Source organism: Mastigoproctus giganteus, chromosome 6 (genome assembly GCF_048544385.1).
Source record: "Mastigoproctus giganteus isolate SK-2022 chromosome 6, ASM4854438v1, whole genome shotgun sequence".
Taxonomy (NCBI): Eukaryota; Metazoa; Arthropoda; class Arachnida; order Uropygi; family Thelyphonidae; genus Mastigoproctus; species Mastigoproctus giganteus.
The window spans coordinates 103,371,189-103,395,993 of record NC_143580.1 but is presented as its reverse complement, the minus strand read 5'-3'; positions in this window follow the sequence as shown (position 1 = coordinate 103,395,993).

The following is a 24,805-nucleotide window of genomic DNA, read 5'->3' as shown; positions in this document are numbered from 1 at the left end:
GATTCCCAGCCACATTGGGATTATGGGAAACGATTTGGCTGACACCGCAGCCAAATCAGCAATTCCCAATAATAATCGCTGCCTGTTAGTCCCCTATACAGACTACAGGCAAATAATACACCAGAAAATACACTCCCAATGGCAGGATTCGTGGAATAGACAGACTGCGAATAAATTATATCATATAAAGCCTGTAATTGAACCGTGGCAGTCTAGGCTGCGCAGGAATCGTAAGGAGGAAGTTGTTCTTGCCCGGACCCGCATAGGACATAGTCATTTGACACATTCTTTTTTGCTGAGGGCTGATGACCCTCCTATGTGTGAGTCTTGTGGCACAATTTTATCAATTAGACACATTTTAATTGATTGTCCAGATTTTAGTAATATCCGTTTTACTGCTTTTAATCATCTGACTGAGCCTTATACCCTCAGTCAGATTTTATCTGACAATGACCATGTGTCTGCTATTTTTAGCTTTTTGAAATCAGTAAACCATTTACTCATATTTAAAATATCTACTTTGTTATTTTTACTTGTTTACTGATATTTGTCTTTTACTGTTTATACTTGTTTTTTTTATACTTTTATCTTGGTGACCTACTTCTTTAGGCCACCGAAAAAAAAAAAAAATTATTTTTTAATGACCAGGTTTTGGCGCATTATAGCCTTAGTTGCTAATGCGCTAATAAAAACAAACAAACCACTGTAATCTATTATGAAGTAAAATTACACTAAAAATAAATGTTAAAAAGAACCGCATAAAGACGCTTTTAAAACATAACGTTCTTTATAACACAAATAGCAGTACTGTTCATATTAAGGACCAGCATATTTTTCGTTCAATATCCTCGATTAATCTGTAAAACAAATAATCGAGATTTAAATGTAATGTGAAACGAAATATTAAAATCGCCTCAGTTTAGCATTGCTAAAGAACGATGAGTTTTGGGAATCGTTACGAAATGAATAAATAAGTGGGCTTTCCATCGTATTTATTTCAAAGATAAAGAAAGTAACTGTTATCTAAAAGATATTTTCACTGCTATCTCTATCTCCGATTTTATTTTTTCCCGATCCCTTGGCATTAGCAGTCACAGATAGTTTTCTTTTATGCATTTCTAGACGATGTTTATTTCTTATTGTTCATAAGTATGAGTGACAATAAAATTAAAAGGCTTGAATAATGCCCATCCACCGGGGAGATTTCTAACTCAGCAATTTACATATAAACTAATTATTTAACGAAAACTTAATTTTCTTTGGCAGGATCTGACTTCGGAGTGATTAAACATCGCGCTGTTGAGAAACCTGTGACGGAATAAATTTGCTATTGTTGCCGCAGTATAAAGCTGGGGTCCCAGGCGTCTCGACCAGCTGTCTGACATTATTAAACTAGCGAGGTGCTATTCATCCGCTACGGGCAACACATAGGCGTTTCACTGTAAGGAATAAGAATGCTTTGATACGAATCTACTAAATCTTTTTTGCACGTTTACTGCTCCGAGGAAAGTGTTCCCATTTACTACTGTAATGGAAAACCTAATTCACTTTGGGGTTCGTTTTTTGAATATTTATTAAACGCTAGAAGCAAAGAAAATATAAAGCAGTTGTGGGATTTAAGTAAGCTGCTTTTTTTATTTATTCCGAAGTGTTAATGCTGTGCATTATTTGTTCATGTTAGCGAGGTTATGGGAACGGAAGCAAAAAAAACAAATATAGTTTTACTCTTAAATATACTTATATTGGTTTGTTACATTGCAAACCAATAGCTATATAAAAAATGGATAACGAATATTTGATCCACATTTAAAGACATTTCGGTTAATTAAAGTAGCAATGGAAGAAATTTTCTCTTAACATTTCCGTTTGCCACTGCCTAATAATAATTTCGACCTCGTAGTAATTGCTTCTTCTTTTCTAGAAAGCTGTTCCCTACGGCATTCTATTCGGTTCAGCTTACATATTTCTGTGGGATGTATCGAAGTGTATTCAGTTTCATATATATTTCTATTCATATTTCATATTGAAACTTTGCTGGGGATTGTGTCGCTACCTTTCTGCACATGCAAAATACGCCGCTTCACTTTCTTCTAGCCGTTATTCTGTAATCCACAGAACTCTTGTGCCGGACAATTACTTTTATATTGGGATGTCGGATGGGAGGATTTCGTTTTCAAACAGCAGCTTAAGGAAAACTTTTTAATTCAAAAATGGTCGGATACCATTTAAAATCTCGATCAAAATTTATGGCGAAAAACCTCAGACTATGGAAAATTTATTAGACTTACAGTTTAGTGCGTTGTATCAAGTCTATACGTAATATAAGTTAATTGAAGTTAATTGCATGGCATCGTTTTATTTACATGTCATATTGTGAATGCCTTCCCAAATTGCCTATTGATTAAACTTCGAATAAGTAACGCTTCCCCAATAGATAAAAGTTGCTTATTCTCAGTTCATACCACCACCCAGACGGCCGTTTCAGAGTTTATAAATCCTAGGGCATAACCTGTTCCTGCTTCAGATTATGCACTAATGATTCATGAAGCATGCGTATCAGAATAGACAGCATTATGGCATTCCCAAACGAATAGGCCCCGGGTGCCAAGCGTTATTGTGATCGAGCGATTCTTTGAGCGATTTACAGAGCGTCTTCTCAGTGCGACAGATCTTGTTAATTACGTTTAAGGTAATTTGCCATTAACTTATTCTTACGATTTGTAAGAAAGTTTAAGAAAGGAAAACCACCTTTCTTTTCTTTTCCTTAAAACTAACAAACTAACTTACACCAGCCCCGAGTGCCAAGCGATAGTGTCCAAGCGATTTTCATAAGTGATATATAGTGTTCTTTTTCAGTGATTTAGTTATATTTTCTTTCCAGTGCTTTTCTCATTCTCATTTCTCTGTATGTGGTTCTGTACTTAACAGATCGTAAGTAAGAACCCAGAAAGGAAAATTACCTTTCTTTTCCTAGTATATTTATTAATTTTTGCACTAAGAAACTAACCTCTCCAACCGCTTAGCCACTAGGTGGCACCGCTCCTGCCTCCACGTGGCGGGGCCGAAATCTGGGAGGGAAAGCTCTCACTCCCAGGGCTAAAAGGAGCAAGGATGGACAAAAATAAACAGTCCTCGGTTGGATCTTATGATTCAGAACTAGACAAACATAATCCAGATCATGACGACACAAATGTATCCCATGCTAAGAGACAAAAAAAAGAAGGAATGGACAAGACCACTCCTCTCTTTCTAATACTACACTCCTCCACAGACCAACCATTGAGTAAGCTGTCCACATTTTTGATACAAAAATGTCTCGAAAATGTGGCTGGCCATCCAAAAATGGTACGGCGTTTAAGATCCGGAGATTTATTAATCGAAATGACCGAACGTAGACATGCTGAGAGGCTATTGAATGTATCCACTTTTGGTGTAATTCCTACGAAGGTTACCCCACATGCCACCGTAAACACCTCTAAAGGAGTAATATCAGGGTGGGATCTATTGAACGTATCAGAGGATGAGCTTGTGCATGAACTAAGAGATCAAAACGTGGTACAAGCTAAACGAATTGTTATTAAAAGAGATGGAGAGCCTGTCCCCACACGGACGGTGATACTAACATTCAAAACACCAAATCTTCCTACTTCTATTAAAGCTGGTTATCTTAAATGCAACATGCTATTACAGTAGTGTCAGACAAAATTCTTGGGACTTGTGTTTTATAAAAAGTTGACCTTTCTCGAACATATTCGTCAACATCGTACAAAATGCACGAGGGGAATAAATATTCTTCGCTATCTCTCCTCCACGCATTGGGGAGCAGACAGGTGCACCCTACTGCGTAGTTACCATGCACTTGTACCAATCAAATTAGACTACGGGGCCCAGGTATACTCCTCAGCTAGAGATAGTGACCTCCGATGGCTGGACCCTGTCCACCATCAGGCTATCCGTATCGCTACTGGAGCTTTTCGAACATCTCCTGTAAAGAGCTTATACGTCGAAGCAAACGAACCATCGTTATCCCTTCGACGTAAGCAGTTGTCTTTAAACTATGCTTTAAAGTTGAAATCCCTGCCAGACCATCCTACGTGGACATCCGTTTTTGAGCCACGTTGGGAAAACTTGTACAATACCCGTCAGACTGCCAACCGACCTTTTGGTATTCGTGTCCAAGAGCTTATCAGAGAGTTTAACATCATGGTAGACAAGGTTGCACAAACACCAAAAGAAACTCTTCCACCCTGGCATGCTCATAACCCATCGTGCGACTTTTCCCTTAAGAAATGGGTAAAGTCAGAGACCTCATCATCTGTCTACCAGCAGCTCTATTCTGCACACCGAGCTGAGTACTCAGACTTCTTGCCCGTTTACACAGACGGCTCGAAGTCTGAATCGTGCGTAGGATCTGGCCCCGAGTGCCAAGCGAGTGATCATAGCGATATTTCCAAAGTGATTTGAAAGCGTTTTTTCTCTAAGCGACAGATTGTAGAGATTGTTAAAACCCTCTTTATTTATAAAATTATTTAATTTTGGCTTTTTCTAAATAAAGAACTAAGCTTCATATCAAGGAAGGAAAGACCCTTTCTTTTATATTTATATATATATAACCAATTTCTCTAACACACTAACCACTAATCTCTTATCGCTTGGTCACTGGTGGCACCGCTCCTGCCTCCACGTGGCGGGGCTGGTAGTCTGAGTATTAATCTAATACTCAGGGCGAAAAGGAGCAAATATGGATCCATTAATATCACCAACTGTAGAGCCTACGTGCTCGCATGAACTTGAGTCATCTCAAGCAAAAAGAATCAAAAAAGATGATTCTTCACATGACATACCTGCTTTTCTAATTTTACACTCTTTGTCAACGAAACCTCTTAGTAGCTTGTCGCCATTTCTTGTGCAGAAAAGCATAGAGGCTGTAGCAGGTACTCCCAAAATTGTCAAACGCCTTCGCTCAGGAGATCTTCTTATAGAGACTTCCCATCCCAGTCATTCTAGACAACTCCTGAAGCAAACGACCTTCGGAGGCCTTCCCATTTCGGTAACCCCGCACAGAAGTTTAAACACCTCAAAGGGAGTCATCTCGGAATGGGACCTCCTTAATGTTTCTGAGGAAGAAATTGCCGAAGAACTTAAAGCACAACGTGTTGTCGGTGCTAAAAGAATTATGACCAAACAAGATGGTGTCCTTACACCCACAAGAAATGTTATCCTTACCTTCAGCAGTCCGAATCTACCAGAATCAGTAAAAGCTGGCTACCTTTCCTGTAAGATCCGACCATATATACCAAATCCACTTAGATGCTTTAAATGCCAGAAGTATGGTCATTCTCAAACAGCATGCCAAGGTAAGACAATCTGTCCCCTGTGTGGCTCATCAGACCATTCCCAAACTGAATGTACAGCAGCTACGCCAAAGTGTCCCAATTGCCAGGGTACTCACCCCGCATATTCTAGAACTTGCGAATTATGGAAAACGGGAAAGAAAATAATGAAGTACAAGGTAGAGAAAAATGTATCTTACCAAGAGGCACGTAAACAAATATTAAATGTGATCCCTGCCAAAACATATTCCAATGCAGTTAAAAACACTAAAGAATTTTCTACACAGACTTATATTACTATTCCTCCTAAATTATCTCTTATTCAATGGGCTAGATCCATCCTTGCGGATGGTGAGACACTAACAGCAACAAAGACAAAAAGTCCATCAAATTCTACTAATACAAAGCCATCCAAGCCACAACAAGACGTTCCAAACTCAGGCACATTATTAAAGGAGAAAGATGTTCAACGTACACAAAATAAACCAACTGAACGAACCATGGAAACCGATGAGAAATTAGACAATGATGATGCTGTTCTCATGCTTCATGCTGATGATGAGATGGATATTACTCGTCCAGTATTTTCAAAACGAGAGAAATATAAACAGGATCGAGGGAAAAACAAACGATCAGACCAATCCATCTAACCTAAACCCAAATAATGCAGAAAATTATTCAATTGAATTGTAGAGGACTAAGAAGTAATCTTGATGAATTAAAATACCTAATGCACCAGCATGATCCTGCATGTATTTGTCTACAGGAAACTTATTTATCATCAAATTATAGCCCACACTTCTCGCGGTATACACTATATAGACGTGACAGATGTTCCGATTCTCCAGCAAGAGGAGGAGTAGCAATATTAGTTCGTAGTAATGTACCATCGAAACCCGTTCAGCTTTCCACTAATCTAGAAGCAATAGCCGTTCGTATTGTTCTTGGGATTAATCTCACCCTTGTCTCCATTTATATTCCACCAAACGTTTCATGTTCCATTGCAGAACTTGATAATTTACATAATCAACTACCCCAACCTGTATGCTTTCTAGGTGATCTAAATGCTCATCATCCTTTGTGGGGTTCCCCGAACATGGATCGTAGAGGGAGGATGATCGAAACTCTACTTGATAACCATCACTTAACACTACTGAATACCGGTGTGCATACTTATATTCACTTGCCTACAGGTTCTAGCTCTGTTCTGGATCTGTCCATATGTTCCTCGTCCATTTATCCTAGCTTTGATTGGACAGTATTAACTGACCTTCACAACAGCGATCACTTTCCTATAATTTGTGAAATACAGACGGATACAAACTATACATCTAACCAAAAAATTACGTGGAATTTTCACAGAGCTAACTGGGAAAAGTTTTCGAAAACAGTGCAATTTGATAACCATTTGATTCTTTCTGCATCTATTAATAATGCCACTAGACATATAGTAGAACAATTACTTGAAGCTGCTACCAGCGCAATACCGAAAGTTAACCTTACGAAACAAAGGTACAATAATTGGTGGACAAGGGACTGCTATCTTGCCAAAAGGAAACAAAACAAAGCTTGGAACACTTTTCGCCGAAATGCTACAATGGAGAACCTTATAAACTATAAACGGCTGAAAGCTGAAGCACGCCGAATTCGTCGAAAAGCTAAACAGGATGCGTGGATTCGATTCAGTTCTACCATCTGCAGAAACACTAACCCCAGAATAATTTGGAGAAAGATCCGTATCCTCAGTGGAAAGTGTCAACAAACCAAAGCCCCAATCTTGTCCTGGAAAGGAATAGATATTTCTTCTCCAACTGATATTGCAGAGGCTTTAGCACAAACATTTGCAGTCACTTCATCATCTCAATCTTATGAAGACTCATTTAGACGCAAAAAAATTTCCGTGGAAAAATATAAAATTAACTTTGTTACAAAACAATCTCATTCTTATAACCTTCCGTTCACTATGAATGAACTCAACGAAGCCCTCCAGAATTCTAGAAATAGTTCTGCTGGACCAGATGGCATTTTCTATATAATGCTTTGCCACCTCAACTCAAACTCAAAATCTATATTACTGAAATTTTACAATAGAATCTTTGAGGAGAATGTTTACCCTGATACATGGCATCAGTCAGTTGTGGTAGCCATAGCGAAAGCCGGGAAAGATGCTTCCTCTCCCAATAGTTATCGTCCTATATCTTTGACCAGCTGTTTAGGAAAGATAATGGAAAAGATGGTACACAAGAGACTTGTCTGGATTATTGAAGATCAAGATGCTATATCATGCCACCAATTTGGTTTCCGCCGTAACAGGTGTACAACTGATGTCCACATCAAGGTTGAAGCTCACATTCGAAATGCTTTTCTTAAGAAACAGCACATGGTAATGATAACATTCGATATTACCAAAGCATTCGATACAACCTGGAGATATGGAATCCTCCAAGACCTATACAAACTTGGACTGAGAGGTAACCTGCCTAGATTCATTCAGAATTTTCTTCACCTCAGGACCTTTCAAGTAAGATTCCAGAATGAGCTGTCCAAAATTCACACACAAGAAGAAGGAATACCTCAGGGATCGATTTTAAGTGCCACACTCTTTGCATTACGTATCAGTAGCATTATAAGAGACATCCCAGCCGCGGTAGAAGTTTATATGTATGCAGATGATCTTGCTATTTCCTGTCAATCATCGAACATGGCTACCATCGAAAGACAACTACAGATAGCAATAAACAAAATTGAAACTTGGACAGAAAGCAACGGCTATCAATTAACCGAGGGGAAAACAGCAGCAATACACTTCTGTAAATTACGATCGCTTCATCCGGAACCTGTATTAAAACTGAAAGGCAGAGAAATACCGATGACAGACTGCATAAGATTATTGGGTCTGAATTTAGACACCAAATTAAATTTTCATAAACATGTGACCTATCTACGAACTACGTGCCTCCAGAAACTAAACATCCTTCGTGCAGTATCCTCAACATCTTGGGGTGCTGACAGACAGTCACTGCTCAATTTATATCGTGCTCTAATCCGGTCACGATTAGACTATGGAGCCATAGTATATGCATCAGCTAAAAACAGCATCTTACGGTCTGTGAACACCATTCAACACAGTGCCCTTCGATCAGCACTAGGCGCCTACAGAACCTCGCCAGTTCAAAGCTTGTATATAGAAGCACACGACCCTCCGCTTTATCTTAGAAGACAACGCCTACTCTGCCAATACGCTGCTAAAATAAGAAGCTTTCCAACTCACCCCTGTTGGGTATACCTCAACCAACCTTTATGGTCAACACTTTATGAATCCAAACCTAATGAACCCAGACCTGCTGGAATTCGTCTTCAAGAAGTAATAAAAAAGTGGAAACTCGATCTCAATAAAATTGCGGAAAATGAAAATATGCCTTTATCCCCATGGAATAGACATCATATAAACATTGATCTTTATTTTGCTCAGTGGTCAAAAAATACCATTCCACCATGTAATATCCGACAGTTGCATGCCAACTATACTTCGCAACACACTGGGAAACTCATAATCTATACGGATGGATCTAAGAGCCAATCACATGTAGGTGCAGCAGCCGTGCTCCCATCGCATGTAATTTCAAAATCCCTTCCAGTTGAGTGCAGCATTCTATCTGCAGAACTATATGCTATACAGCTTGCATTAAGTGAAATATGTCAACAGTCGTCCCTCTCTGTCCTAATATACTCGGATTCACTCAGTGCTATTTCAGCCATACAGGGTAAACGACATTCTCGTCATCCTTTCCTACAAGAAATTGACTTTCTAATCAACATCTGTCAAAAGAAACAATCTGATATAACCCTTTGCTGGATCCCAGGACACTGCGGAATAGAAGGCAATGAAAAAGCAGACATTGCAGCTAAGTCAGCATCAGAACTGCCAAACAGAACAATGCTAGTTCCACACACTGATTTTAGTCCAATAATTATTAGAGAAAGTGAAAATGAATGGTCCCAAATATGGAAAAATGAAATCAACAATAAACTACATGAAATAAAACCTAATCCAGAAATATGGAACTCAAGCATTAGAGAGAGCCGCAGAGAAGAAGTAATACTTGCCAGACTGAGAATTGGCCATACTCATTTTACTCATTTTCATCTATTGGCAAACAAAAATCCCCCACTCTGTTTTCAATGCCAAGTTCAACTTACAGTAAAACACATTCTTTTGGTATGCCCTCGATTCAGAAATTCCAGATTCCTTTGTTTTCAGAGTTTATGCAATAACCAGAATCAAGTTACTCTTCAACAGATCTTAGACAATTCTGCGAATATAGATGAATTATTTTAATTTATTCGGCAAATCAGATTTGATAAACAAATCTGAAAAAAATGTTTGATTTACATTAAAAACTTGGAAAGACACATCTTGGCCATTGATGCCCTTGTGTCTTTAAACCCTTAAACAACAACAACAGCGTAGGATCTACTGTTGTGTTTCCAGACACTATAATATATCAGCATATCCCTCCTGAATCCAGCATATACACTGCAGAGCTGTATGCTATAGAGCTAGCCTTGGATCACATTCGAACTTGTCAATTCCAAAGGTCAATAATATATTTTGACTCTTTGAGTGTATTACTTTATTATCTCTGAGACACAATCTCATCCAGTTCTTTGTCGGGTTCAGCAGACGATACATTCTCTTCATGAATACAAGTTTGATATCCTCTTCTGCTGGATTCCTAGCCACATTGGGATAAAGGGAAATGATTTGGCTGACACTGCAGCCAAATCAGCAACACCCACTAATAATCGTTGCCTGTCAGTCCCCTATACAGACTACAGGCAAATAATACACAACAAGATATATTCCCAATGGCAAGAACTATGGCACAGACAGAGAACAAATAAATTATACCAAATAAAGCCTGTAATAGAAACATGGCGGTCTAGTCTGCGCAGGAATCGGAGCGAGGAAGTTGTTCTTGCTCGACTCCGCATAGGACACAGTCATCTGACACATTCTTTTCTGCTGAGGGCGGATGACCCTCCTATGTGCAAGTCTTGAGACACCATTTTATCAATAAAGCATATTTTAATAGATTGCGTTAATTTTACCCATGCTCACTATATATATTTTACCGCTTTTACGCATCCGACTGAGCCTTATACACTCAGTCAGATTTTATCAGACAACGACCACGTGTCAGCAGTTTTTAAGTTTTTACAAGCTATTAATATATACACACATATGTAAATTGGATCATTTATTTTTAAACTTATACTGCCCTATATATATATATATATATATGAGTTAAGTTAATAATGGTAAGAGTTTTTTAAAGGTAAAATATGATATACTAGCTTATCAGGTAAACCATAAACCATGGCGGGTACCCAACGTGACCTGCAAAAAATCAATCTATGCCATGACATAAGCAATAAATTATAACCATATATAAAAATACCATTAAAATGTTAGTTATGGCAATAAGATACATTGCAAGGGACTTTTTCGAGGGCTAACCCTTACTATGTATCAACCATAATTAACGAGCTATCCGTTTCTGTAGTCATCGTCCAGCATAACTATGTCCTAATCGTCCTAGATGGCATTAATTGGTTATGTGACTACTTAATATTTATTATAATATTTATATTTATTATAACATTTAATATTTGCTTTGTTATACTTGGATATATATATATATATATATCAGGTATATATATATATATATATATATATATATATATATATATATATATATATATATATATATATATATAACTTATATAACTGCCGATGTATCAGGTATATATATATATATATATATATATAAATATATATATATACAAATAACAATTTGACGAGGTAACCTTTTTAAAGGTTACCAGAATTTATATTTATTGTTATTTTAATCGTTTCCTGGCGCAATATAACCTTAGTTGTTTTTGCGCAAATAAACCCAAAATCAAATCAAATCTATCTTAGATTCCAAGTAAGACCATACATTCCAAACCAGTCCGGTGCTTTAAGTGCCAAAAATTTGGCCATTTCCAAGCTGTCGGCAGACGTGTACCAACTTGTGCTAACTGCGGTCCAAAATAGCATACACACACGAACTGTAACACTGAAATGCAAATTTGTCCTAGCTGCCATTGCAACCACTCTGCCTTCTCTAAGGAATGCCATCAATGGAAAAGAGAAAAGAATATTCAAAAATATAAGATTGAGCAGAAAGTATCCTATCAAGAAGCTAAAAAACATTTCGCAGTACCTGCTAAGTCACCTACATATGCTTCAGTTACCCAACGGCTACGTTCAATAGAAACTCAGACAAACTGCTCAGTCCCTCCAAATATCTCAATATCTGGTTGGGCTAAATCACTAATCTCCTCTTCAAAGGAAAAACCTATTCCTAAATATGCTACTCGCAAGCAAATACTCCTGTAACAATACCTTCGGATAAGAAGCCTAATGAGAAACCAAATGAACGAGCCAAGACCCCTGAAAGAAGCAACACTACTAATTTTATATCCGATACCATGGATATTGATGAAAAGATAGATGAAGAAGATTCAATTCTTGAGATTCATCCAGAGGATGACATTGACACGGGTAGGCCAATCTTCCCAAAAAAAGAAAAAGCAAAAGTAGACAAACGCAAATAAAAAAATCCAGAAACCAAACCCTCCATTTAAAACCAAACAATGCACACAGTGTTTCAATGGAATTGTTGCGGATTTCGAGCAAATTTAGATGACCTCTACGATCTCCAAAATGAATATAAGCCTGTCGCAGCATGCATACAAGAAACAAACCCGACGAATGCAGTATCTCTAACAATTAAACACTTCACCATGTATAGAAAAGATAGAAACTGCTCTAATGGAGCACACGGAGGAGTAGCGCTGTTAGTAAACATTTCAATTCCCTCCAAACCTGTTCCCTTGCAAACATCGTTGGAGGCAGTTGCAGCCCGTTTCACCATTGGCATAACGATAACATTCGTCTCATTGTATCTGTCAGCAAACCACGCTTACACCCTTGCTGATTTAGATGACCTAGTAGGACAAATACACGCTCCTTTCTGTATTCTGGGTGACTGGAATGGTCATAACCCCCTCTATGTGGCTCTCAACAACTGGGTTGCAGAGGACAAATAATTGAGAAATTCTTGGATAAACACAATCTAACTATTTTAAACACCGGTGATCACACATATGTTCATGTACCATCTGGCTCAAGCTCTGCCATTGACTAACAGTATTTTCTCCAACAATATTCCCCTAGACGTGGGCACCTGTACGTGGTGAGGGGACCTCCCAGTGACGTTGCTGGACTTCCAGACTAGCATCACTGGGATCCAACGCCCACAGCCCAGGTTCCAGGCTTACATCAATGGAATCCGGCGTGTTTGCCGTGCGCTGCGACCCGTGGAAATTCGGAAAGGGGATCTTGGTGGTTGAGGGGCCCAGCTTCAATAAGACGGGAGGTTAAGGGGCCCTGCTTCGACAAGACGGGAGGTCCTGGAAGGCCCGACTAGGATCAATCGGCTAGTAGGCTCGCCTGCGAGGGTCAACCGTGTCAATGTCATGCCCCTACCCTCATGGTCCGAGGGACAGGATTCAGGCTGGCGGCGGTGCGGGTATGGTGTCTGGGTAGCCCTGGCGTTCCACTCCCGAGCGCATTTATTGCATGCCGGGTAGTGGGCGTCCCTTTGGGCTCCGTGGTGGGGGGGCACTGAACCACTAAAAATTTACATGAATCCTGATAAACTTACTTCCTCAGGGGCCTCAACCCGGTCCTTATCTGCAAACAGAGACGAAGACACAGATAGTATTATTAGTACAAAGAGGCAGCGAACTGAAGTACCATCGGGGCCTGTTCCAAGGTTCCTAATTATACACTCCACCGGTGAAAAACCGATTGGTAAAATGTCACCCTTTTTTATACAAAAATGGTTAGATGGGTTAGCAGGTTCACCCAAATCAGTTAAGAGGCTCCGTTCTGGGGATCTCTTGATTGAATCTAAAAATGACAGGCAATCTGAACATCTACTCCTAGTAACATCAATGGTAGGAATACCCATAACAGTGACATCACACAGGACACTAAATTCAACGAGAGGTGTAATTTCAGAGTGGGACCTTCTCGACGTTACCGAGGAGGAAATCTGCTTGGAATTGAAATCACAGGGAGTTATTGCCGTCAAGAGGATTAGTGCACGTAGGGATGGGAAGCTTGTTAAAACCAGGAGTATTATCCTGACTTTTAACTCGCCCAAACCCCCTGATGAGATTAAAGCTGGCTACATCAACTGTGCAGTGCGTCCATATGTTCCAAACCCTTTACGGTGTTTTAAATGCCAGAAATATGGACATTCTCAAATGGCCTGCCGCGGAGTCCTTGCATGCGCTCGATGTGGTGCAAAGGACCACGAAACAACAGCATGTTCAGCCACAAAACACACCTGCATTAACTGTGAGGGAGAACATCCAGCCTATTCAAGAGCATGCCAGAGGTGGAAAGAAGAAAAAGAAATTCAACGGCTGAAGGCAGAGCTAAACATATCGTACCTGGAGGCAAGGAAAACGGTGAACCCTCTCAACATCAACAAACCTACCTACGCCCAGAAGGTAGCAGGGAGGTGTTCCATTGGAACTGGCCCCGAGTGCCAATCGAGTGATCTAGCGATTTCCAAAGCGACTTTCAAAGCGTATTTTCTATAAAGAAGTAGTTAAAATTTCTAAAGTCTTTTACTTTCAAATTTATTTATTTTCTGGCTCTTTATAAATAAAGAAAGAAGCCTCCTAGAAGAAAGGAAAAACATCTTTCTTTTGTATATATTTAACTAACCCTTGTAACACACTAACCAATAACTTATCGCTTGGTCACTGGTGGCACCGCTCCTGCCTCCACGTGGTGGGGCCGGTAACCTGGGAAAAGGAAGCTCCTCTCCCGGGGCGAAAAGGAGCAACAATGGATTGTGACGAACTCACCACTAGAGCCAACAGGCTCTCAACCTATTGACACCCGTAGAAGGGAACATGATCCTAGTCTCTCGAAAAGAATGAGAACAGATTCTAACAAACCAGAACCACCAGCTGTTCTGATAATGCATTCGTTATCGAATCAACCAGTAAGCAATTTGTCTCCCTTTGTCATTCAAAGATGTCTCGAGAATTCAGCAGGAACACAAAAAATGGTAAAACGACTCCAGTCAGGAGATCTATTAATTGAAACCACTCAGGCAAGACACTCTGAACTGTTATTGAAACTGTCAACTATAAGCGGAATCCCAATCAAAGTCACCCCGCATAATACACTGAACTCCTCTAAAGGAGTAATAAGTGAGTGGGATTTACTAAACGTCACCGAAGAGGAAATAATTACGGAATTACAAGAACAAAAAGTAACACAAGCAAGGCGAATCATGATCCTGAAGGGCGATAAACTAGTTCCAACACGAAATATCATATTGACCTTCAGTACACCAAATTTACCAAACTCAGTGAAAGCAGGATTCCTCCACTGCCGAGTCCGGGCATACATTCCAAATCCCTTAATGTGTTTCAAATGCCAAAAATTTGGCCATTCTCAAACAACATGCAGAGGAGAAATTACATGTCCTAATTGTGGTTCGAAAAATCATTCTCAAACAGACTGTACTGAAAAATCTCCAGACTGCCCAAATTGTAAGAATGATCACCCAGCTTATTCAAAATCATGTGATCTGTGGAAAATGGAAAAAAAAAGATACAGAAGTTTAAGATTGAAAACAAAGTATCATATCAAGAAGCAAGAAGACAAGTCAAGGTAACTATGCCAAACCGCAGTTATGCAACTGCCACCCAAAACTGTCAAGCTGTTGCTACCCAAACAGAAGTGTCAATCCCACCTAACACATCCATTGCAGAATGGGCGCGATCTGTACTTTTGATAAATCAGCCCGCTAACAAACCTGTTTCAATGGACGAAATAAACAATACTCCAATCTCAGTTCCATCTAAAATTACGTCAATCGATAAATTACAAAGGAAGCCACCAAGGCAACGTACCACTGAATTACAACAACCAAATTCAAGCAGCATGGACAGCGAAGCTGTAAATGCACAAGAAGAAACAGTCCTTGATCTTCATGCAGAAGATGACATGGAGACTGGATGTTCATCTACTGGTACCGATGATGTAGAAGGGAGTACAGAATATGGACGCCCTTATTTTCCAAGAAAGGAAAAGATAAAGCATGATCGCCAAAAGCAAACTGCTCCCTCTTACAAGAAACAGACAGAATCATCTTCTCTCTCTAAAACCAAATAATGATGCACATTGTACAATGGAATTGCAGAGGTTTACGCAGTAATACTGATGATATATACGATTTGATCTCGCAATATAAACCGGTAGCCATTTGCTTGCAAGAGACTTACTTAAATCCAAAGGTAACATAAACTATTAAACATTTTACAGCCTATAGAAAAGATAGAATTAGTTCAACCCATGCACATGGTGGAGTTGCAATTCTAGTGAATTGTAAATTTCTAGCAAGAAACATTCATCTTCAGACTCACTTAGAAGCCGTTGCAGTTCATGTAGCAATGGGAAAAACAATAACTCTCGTCTCATTGTATCTTCCACCTAACAATATTTACACGTTGAAAGAATTAGAAGATCTTATAAAACAAATACCGTCTCCTTTTTGTCTTCTTGGTGACCTAAATGCACATCATCCGCTATGGGGATCTGCTCACATGGATAATAGAGGGCACTTGCTTGAAAAGCTCATAGACCAACTGAACCTAACATTGCTGAACACTGGTCATAACACCTACATTCATCTCTCCACGGGATGTATGTCGGCAATTGACTTATCTATATGCTCCCCCGAGTTACTTCCTATTATAGATTGGACGGTTTTAGATGATCTGCACAACAGTGATCATTTCCCAATAATATGCAGAATTCAAACAATGCAGACACCTTGCCCTGACCATCGGGTGTTATGGAAATTTTCTAAAGCAGATTGGGAAAAGTTTTCTGTCTCCATCTCCTTTGATAGCCAACTGATACAACTAGGGTCCATTGATGATGTTGCTGAGCACATTACCAAACAAATACTAGCAGCAGTTTCCAAAGCAATACCAAAATTTTCTACTTTCAAACACAGAAACCTTAAACACTGGTGGAATGACGCTTGTACCATAGCGAAAAAAGAAAAAAATAAAGCCTGGAATCAGTTCCGTAAGTTTCCAACCACCGACAATCTAATCCAGTTTAAAAGGCTTAAGGCAAAAGCACGACAAATTAGAAGACAAGCCAAAAAAGAATCATGGATACAGTTTGCCTCTTCTATCACAAAAGACACTAGCAGTAAAACTATTTGGAAAAAAATTCGACAACTAAATGGCAAATTTTTCCTGGTTTCTGCTCCAATTTTAATCAAGAACGGACAAGAAATATCCTCCCCACAAGAAATAGCTAACGCGCTTGCAGAGACTTTCTCCGAAACTTCCGCCACTACAGCTTATGATACTTCCTTTCTACAAACTAAAGCCATAGCTGAAAAATATAAGATAAATTTCCAAACTACTCAGTCTCTAGCCTACAATCAACCTTTTTGTCTTTTTGAACTCCAAACAGCAATAAATAGATCACCAAATAGCGCTGCTGGAGCTGATGGAATCTATTATGTAATGCTAAAACATCTAAACAATATAGATTTGAATTCGCTAATAACTGTCTTTAATCGGATCTTCCTTGAAGGTACATATCCCTCCACCTGGCAACACTCCATTATTCTAGCCTTTCCCAAACCAGGAAAGGATCAATCACTCACACAAAATTATCGACCAATCTCCCTCACCAGTTGTCTTGGCAAAACTCTAGAAAAGATGGTACACAGGCGACTTACCTGGATTCTTGAAACTCAAAAGTTGCTAAACAACAATCAATTTGGATTCCGACAAAACAGATCCACTTTAGATCTCATGGTGAAAGCAGAAACTAACATCCGTAATGCTTATGTAAAAAACGAACACCTTGTAATGGTAAGTTTGGACATTGAAAAGGCTTTTGACACAACCTGGAGGTATGGCATATTGCGAGAACTTTATTCCCTAGGACTGCGGGGACATTTACCGAAATTTATTCAAAACTTTCTCCAAAACAGAACATTTCAGGTTCGTTATCAAACAGTACTTTCTCGTATTTATACCCAGGAAGAAGGTGTCCCACAAGGGTCAATATTTAGCGCTACTCTTTTTTCACTCAGGCTGAACTCTATAACCCACAACATTCCTAATACTGTCGAATTATACATGTACGCTGATGATCTCACTCTATCTTGCAGTTCAAAAAATATTCCTACTATTGAAAGACAGCTGCAACTCTCCATAAATAAGCTGGAAATATGGACACAGCAGAATGGATATCGTATGTCAGAACAAAAAACAGCTGCAATTCACTTCTGCCAAAAACGCAAGCTGCATCCGGAACCGGAACTTCGGCTAAAGAACCACTCGATACCACTCACCAGTAATCTTCGTTTCCTAGGTTTAATGTTGGACACCAAACTTAACTTTGTTTCTCACATAACATATCTCCGAACTATTTGTTTAAAGAAACTAAATATTCTTCGGTCCATTTCTGCCATGAAATGGGGTGCCGATAGATAATCTCTCCTACATCTGTATCGTGCACTTATCAGGTCTCGATTAGATTATGGAGCTGTTGTCTATGACTCTGCTAGGAAAAGTGCACTAACCAGACTGAACACCATCCAACATAGTGCCCTTCGCACTTCTCTAGGAGCCTATAGAACATCCCCTGTCCAGAGTCTGTATGTAGAGGCGCATGAACCTCCACTTCACCTTAGAAGGAAAATGCTGCTCCTTAATTATGCAGCCAAAATTCAAAGCCTTCCAGCCCATCCTGTTCGACCATTGCTTCTCAACCCTGATTGGATCACGTTTTACAACAGCAAAGTTACAGAAAATAGACCCACTGGTATTCGATTAAAAGAATTGATACATGCCTGGGACATAAACTTTGACAATATGCTTCAAGAGAATGATGTACCTGATCCACCCTGGTCTGTAACTCTCCCTCACTGTGATACCTATTTTCAGCAATGGAGAAAGAAATCCCTGCCAGATGAAATTATTAAACAGCTACATAAAGGTCATTCCCTCAACAATGTTCAACGCTGTGTAATATATACAGATGGTTCAAAAACAGACTCTTCTGTTGGTGCTGCAGCTGTCTTTCCCTCTTTTACACTTTCTATATCACTACCAATTGAGTGTAGCAGTTACTCTGCAGAATTGTACGCAATAAAATTAGCCCTAGAAAATATAAACACTTCCCACAACACCAGCAGTATAATATACACAGATTCCATGAGTGCAGTGTCTGCATTAGACAATAAACTTTCAATATCGCATCCCATCATAAAACAAATTTTTTCCTGCTTAAACCACCTACGAAGTAAGAAACATGCAGTGTTATTTTGCTGGATACCAGGGCACTCTGGTATCACAGGTAATGAGAGAGCAGATCAGGCAGCCAAACAACCAATCAGTACAATACCATCACATTACCAAGTACCATACATAGATTACTTGAAGCGCATTAAAAAAATCTGTACAATTCAGTGGTCTGAAATCTGGAAGTCACAAACGAACAACAAATTGCTCGAAATCAAAGAGGAACCAGCACTATGGAAATCTAGCTACAGGCAAAACAGGCAAGAAGAGGTTGTGCTAGCAAGAGTACGCATAGGGCATACACATCCAACCCATATATATCTACTCAAGCAGGAGGTTCCACCTCAATGCGCGAATTGCACTTTACCACTTACCGTCAAGCATATACTATTAGATTGTAAGCAGTATTCCTATTTCCGAAAAAATAGTTTCCTTTCACTATCACGACTGAAAGAGCCCCTATCACTTGCCCACATTATTGGAAACAATGCAAATTTAAATGAACTATTTACCTTTCTTAAGCAGATACAAATATACGATTTTCTATGATGACAAACTGACCGAAATCTTATATTAAAACATATCATAGGAACAGGCACATTTTGGCCTTAGTTGCCCTTGTGCCCAAAAACACCAATACCAATCAATCAATCAACCATTGGAACTCAGACGGACATGTTCATCCCCCAAAAGAATCATTTACTCCCATCGCACGTTATCTCTTAAGCTCCGAAAAACCTGCACAGAAAGACCAATCAGCTGCCACTCCTATATCGGTACCTCCTAATGCTCCACAAGTAACAAAAGCAATTGCAAAAGAAAAGAATAAGAAAGGTGAAGCATCCCTTAATACCCAATAAAACATGGATGTTGAGCAGAAGGAGGTAAAAGAAGACTCAGTTTTGGAGCTCTTTGCTGAGGAGGAAACGGACACAGGACAGCGTCCATATTTCCTCAGGAAGGATAAAGCCAAAACTGAGAAAGGTAAGCCCTCAGCACTCGGAAGCCGCCTGATGGACCCACCAAGCCAAAATAATGGCTAAATTCCTACAGTGGAACTGTTGTGGATTCCGGCAAAATACTGATGACATCAAGGCACTCCTGCAAAAACACACATTCTGACTTCGCGCCAGTTTACACAGACGGTTCGAAGTCGGAATTATTTGTGGGATCTGCTGCTGTCTTTACAGACAGCACTACATCGGAGCAGATTCCATCTGAATGCAGCATATTTACTGCAGAGCTGCACGCTATAGAGTTAGCCTTGGAACACATTAGTGAATGGCAGCACCAACGGTTCATTTTATATTCTGACTCTCTCAGTGTGTTACAGGCTTTAACATCTGTGATATACAGGGTGTTTCAGTTAAACGTTTCAGAACTTCTAAGAGGGGTAGGGTACATCCTGACAACTCGAAATCATATAGCAATGTGCGGTCGGAAATGCTTTCCTGAAGCGGTGTTGTACACAGAAGCACCATAAAGAAAAGAGACCGTAAGTGAGAAATAAAAATCAAGACATGATAGGTCGCGTGACCGAGCAGGCCAACGCACGGGAGCACCACGTCCCGTGCGTTGTACGTAGGATGTACCCTACCTCTCTTAGAAGTTCTGAAACGTTTAACTGAAACACCCTGTATAATCCTCATCCGGTTCTCTCTTGCATTCAGCAGAAGATTCACTTCCTCCGGTAACGTGAATATGATATCCGCTTCTGCTGGATTCCGAGCCACGTTGGGATTAAGGGAAATGATTTGGCTGACAGTGCAGCCAAATCAGCAATCACCAATAACAATCGCTGCCTGTCAGTCCCCTATACAGACTGCAGGCAAACAATGCAGCAGAAGATACTCGGCCCCGGGTGCCAAGCGATTATTAGTGTAGCCAAGCGATTTCCAAGCGATTTATATATTGTGTGTGCAAAGCAAATAGTTTTCTTTAGCTTTTAAACACAATTCTCTTATTTGTATTGAGAAACTTTTGCACTACAAAAAAGTAGGCATAGTTCCAGGAAGGAAATTCACCTTTCTGTTTCTTGTTAATCTTACTAACCAAACTAACTCAGCCGCTTGGTTACCCTTGTGGCACTGCTCCTGCCTCCCCGTGGCGGAGCCGGTAACCCGGAAAGAAAAGCTATCTTTCCGGGGCTAAAAGGAGCAAAATGATTTCTCCTACAGGACATACGGATCCCCATATGGCTGCTCATGAGACAGAAGACTCTAACTCATGCAGTGCTAAACGTCAAAAAACTGACAGTGTACAAACAAGGCATCCAATGCACCTTGTATTGCATTCGACTCAAGAACAGTCTCTTGGTAGTCTCTCTCCTTTTAGAATTCAGAAATACCTAGAAAATCTAATAGGATCTCCGAAAACAACTAAGCGTCTGAGATCGGGCGACTTGCTCGTTGAGGTCTCAGATGAACGGCAATCACAACGGCTCCAAAAACTAACATCCTTTGGAGGATTATCGATTACTGTCTCCGCTCATGCTACTCTAAACACCTCCAGGGGTGTGGTAGCTGAGTGGGTTCTCATAAATCTCTCAGAAGAAGAGTTGAAAAATGAATTGCAAGACCAGGGAATTGTGCATGTAAAGCGCATATACACAAAACGAGACAATGCTCTAGTTCCAACACGGAATATAATACTAACATTTGATAGTCCCAAACCTCCAACATCCATCAAAGCAGGTTATCTGAATTGTCAAATAAAATTGTACATTCCTAACCCTACACGCTGTTTTAAATGCCAAAAATTTGGGCATTCCCAAAATGTGTGTAGAGGCTCAGCCACTTGTGCCAATTGTGGTTCACGCGAGCACAATCACTCCGACTGCAAAGCAGAGCAGCACAAGTGCGCAAATTGTAACGGTGCACATACTACCTACTCCAGAGATTGTCCCCTTTGGAAAAAGGAAAAGAACATTCAACGGGTCAAAGCCGAAAAAAACATCTCCTACCAAGAAGCTAAAAAATCTGTACAGGCTCAATTTTACACTCGACCCAGCTTGGCTGAAGTAGTACAAAAGCCAACTGCGGTAACCAGTACTGTGCAAAGAACAATAACGACTGGTACTCAAACTGAGGTACCGTTTCCCCCAGACAGCTCAATGTCAGATTGGGCTCGGTCAATTTTGGAAGCTGTGCCCCTGTCTGGAAAACCATATAAATCAAAGGCCCCGGGTGCCAAGCGTTCCGTGGCCAAGCGATTTCAGTGCGTTTATACAAGTGAACTATCTAAAGAGCTTTTGCCAATACATATTCTGTTTATTTCTGAATAGCGTTTTCTTCATTTCATTTTATATTTCAGTAGCTCTTTCGTTCTACAAGTAGTAGGCAAAGGCCCAGAAAGGAAAGACACCTTTCTGTTTCTTTTTCCTTTAGTACTAACTCAACTAACAGCCGCTTGGTCACCTCGTGGCACTGCTCCTGCCTCCCCGTGGCGGGGCCGGTAACCTGGGAGGTAAAGAAAAACCCCCAGGGCCAAAAGGAGCCAACATGGATAAAAATACTTATCCACCATTAGAGCCTTCGAGCTCCATAGCAGAAAATTACAATGACCATGACACAAATCACGATATAGGTAACAACACCAAAAGACTGAAAACTGATAGGATGGAGCAACCCTGCCCATCTTTTCTAATTTTCCACTCGCTATCTAGTCAACCTATGAGTAAACTGTCTCCCTTTGTGATTCAGAAACATCTGGAAAGTATTGCAGGATGTCCAAAGACTGTTAAGAGACTGCAATCAGGAGACCTATTAGTGGAAACCAATAACCACAGACATTCGGAGAAACTTTTGCAACTAAGTAATTTTGCTGGTATCCCAGTAAAAATATCTCCTCACGCAACCCTAAATTCATCGAAGGGTGTGATATCCAGTTGGGATCTTCTAAATGTCAGCGAGGAAGAAATAACCCAAGAGCTGCAGGGACAAAATGTCATTGAAGCAAAGCGCATAATGACTAAAAAAGACAATCAACTTACACCTACCAGAAACATTATCCTCACGTTTAATACCCCTGACTTACCCACCTCTGTAAAAGCAGGTTATTTGCTATGCCGCATTCGCCCATATATTCCCAATCCTTTACGATGTTACAAATGCCAAAAGTATGGCCATTCGCAAACTGTGTGCAGAGGAGTTCCAGTCTGCCCCAATTGTGGGTCCTCTGAACACAATCAAAGTGACTGTTCGGCTACAAAAATGACGTGCGCTAACTGCAAAGGTGACCACCCTGCATATTCCAAAACTTGCGAAAAATGGAAAACAGAGAAAAAAATTGTAAAATACAAGGTTGAGAATAAAGTCAGCTACCAAGAAGCAAGAAAACAAGTTACACCTACTATAAACAAAAATTTAACCTATGCCAATGCAGTAAAAAAATATGAAACAGTCTCCACTCAAACAGATGTCACCGTTTCCACTAATAAATCAATTTCTGATTGGGCTAGAACTGTCCTCTCTGAGAAACAACCAAGTGTACGCAAACAACAGCCCAAAGTCTCAGACCAGGCAAATAATACTCCTCTGACAATACCAGCAGCATCTCCTCCTCCAATGAGTACTACTACGTCCGATATTACAAACTCAAATGCAATGAAAAATACCCAGAACACAACCATGGATACAGATAGCACATCTATACAGGAAGAACCAATTTTAGAAATTCACGCTGAAGAAGAAGAAATGGACACTGGTCGGCCAGTTTTCTCCAAAAAAGATAAATCAAAATTAGAACGTCATAAGCCAGTCACCTTCAAAAAACAGTCAGATACAGCTCCATCAGTTAAACACAAATAATGCCTTGTATTTTGCAATGGAACTGCAGAGGCTTTCGTTGCAATACAGACGATATTCATGACCTGATAAATCGGTATTCGCCAGTTGCTCTTTGTCTCCAAGAAACTTACTTAACTTCACAAATTTCTCCTTCGATAAAGAACTATTGTCTTTATCGAAGAGACCGTAATACAGCAACTGCTGCCCATGGTGGTGTTGCAATTCTGATAAATTCAAAGATCCCAACAAAGCATATCCCACTGCAAACTGAAATAGAAGCTGTTGCTGTTCGTATAACGCTCCATATTTCATTAACACTTGTGTCAATTTACTTGCAGCCAAACCATACATACTGTTTAAAAGAACTTGAAGACCTCATCATACAGATACCTCCACCTTTCTGTATTTTAGGAGACTTTAATGGTCACCACCCACTATGGGGCTCTACTAAATTAGATAGACGAGGTCGACTCATTGAAAGCCTATTAGAAGCACTAAATCTTGCCTTACTGAATACTGGCACGCACACTCACATTCAGCTCCCAACTGGAGATACTTCGGCAATAGATCTTTCCATTTGTTCTCCAGTACTGGTCCCGACCATAGAGTGGTATGTTATAAACGATCCTATGGGCAGTGATCACTTCCCAATCGTATGCAAGGTATTGATAGCACAAGCTCCTTTAACTAAACCTTGCAGGAAATGGAAATTTACAAGAGCAAACTGGGCAAAATTTCAGTCATCAATCTGTTTCGATGAGAAAAAAATCCGTCTCCAGCGTATTGATGATGTGACAGATTACATCACGTCGCATCTCCTAAACGTGGCTAAAGATACAATACCATTATCAAATCCACCGGGCCGTAAACACTATAATTATTGGTGGAATGAGGAATGCACCAAAGCAAAAAAGGCAAAAAATAAAGCGTGGAATTTGTTTCGGCAATATCCAACCACAGCCAATCTGATAAATTATAAGAAAGAAAGGGCAAAAGCACGTTACATACAGAGGCAAGCCAAAAAAGAATCCTGGACCCGTTTTGCATCAACAATTAACAGAAACACTGACAGCAAATTAATTTGGAAAAAAATTAGACAGCTTTCTGGTAAGTTTCCAACCATACCTTCTCCAGTCCTCTCCTGGAATGGGCGAGAATTATCTAGTCCCTCGGATATAGCTAATGCTCTGGGCAATACTTTTG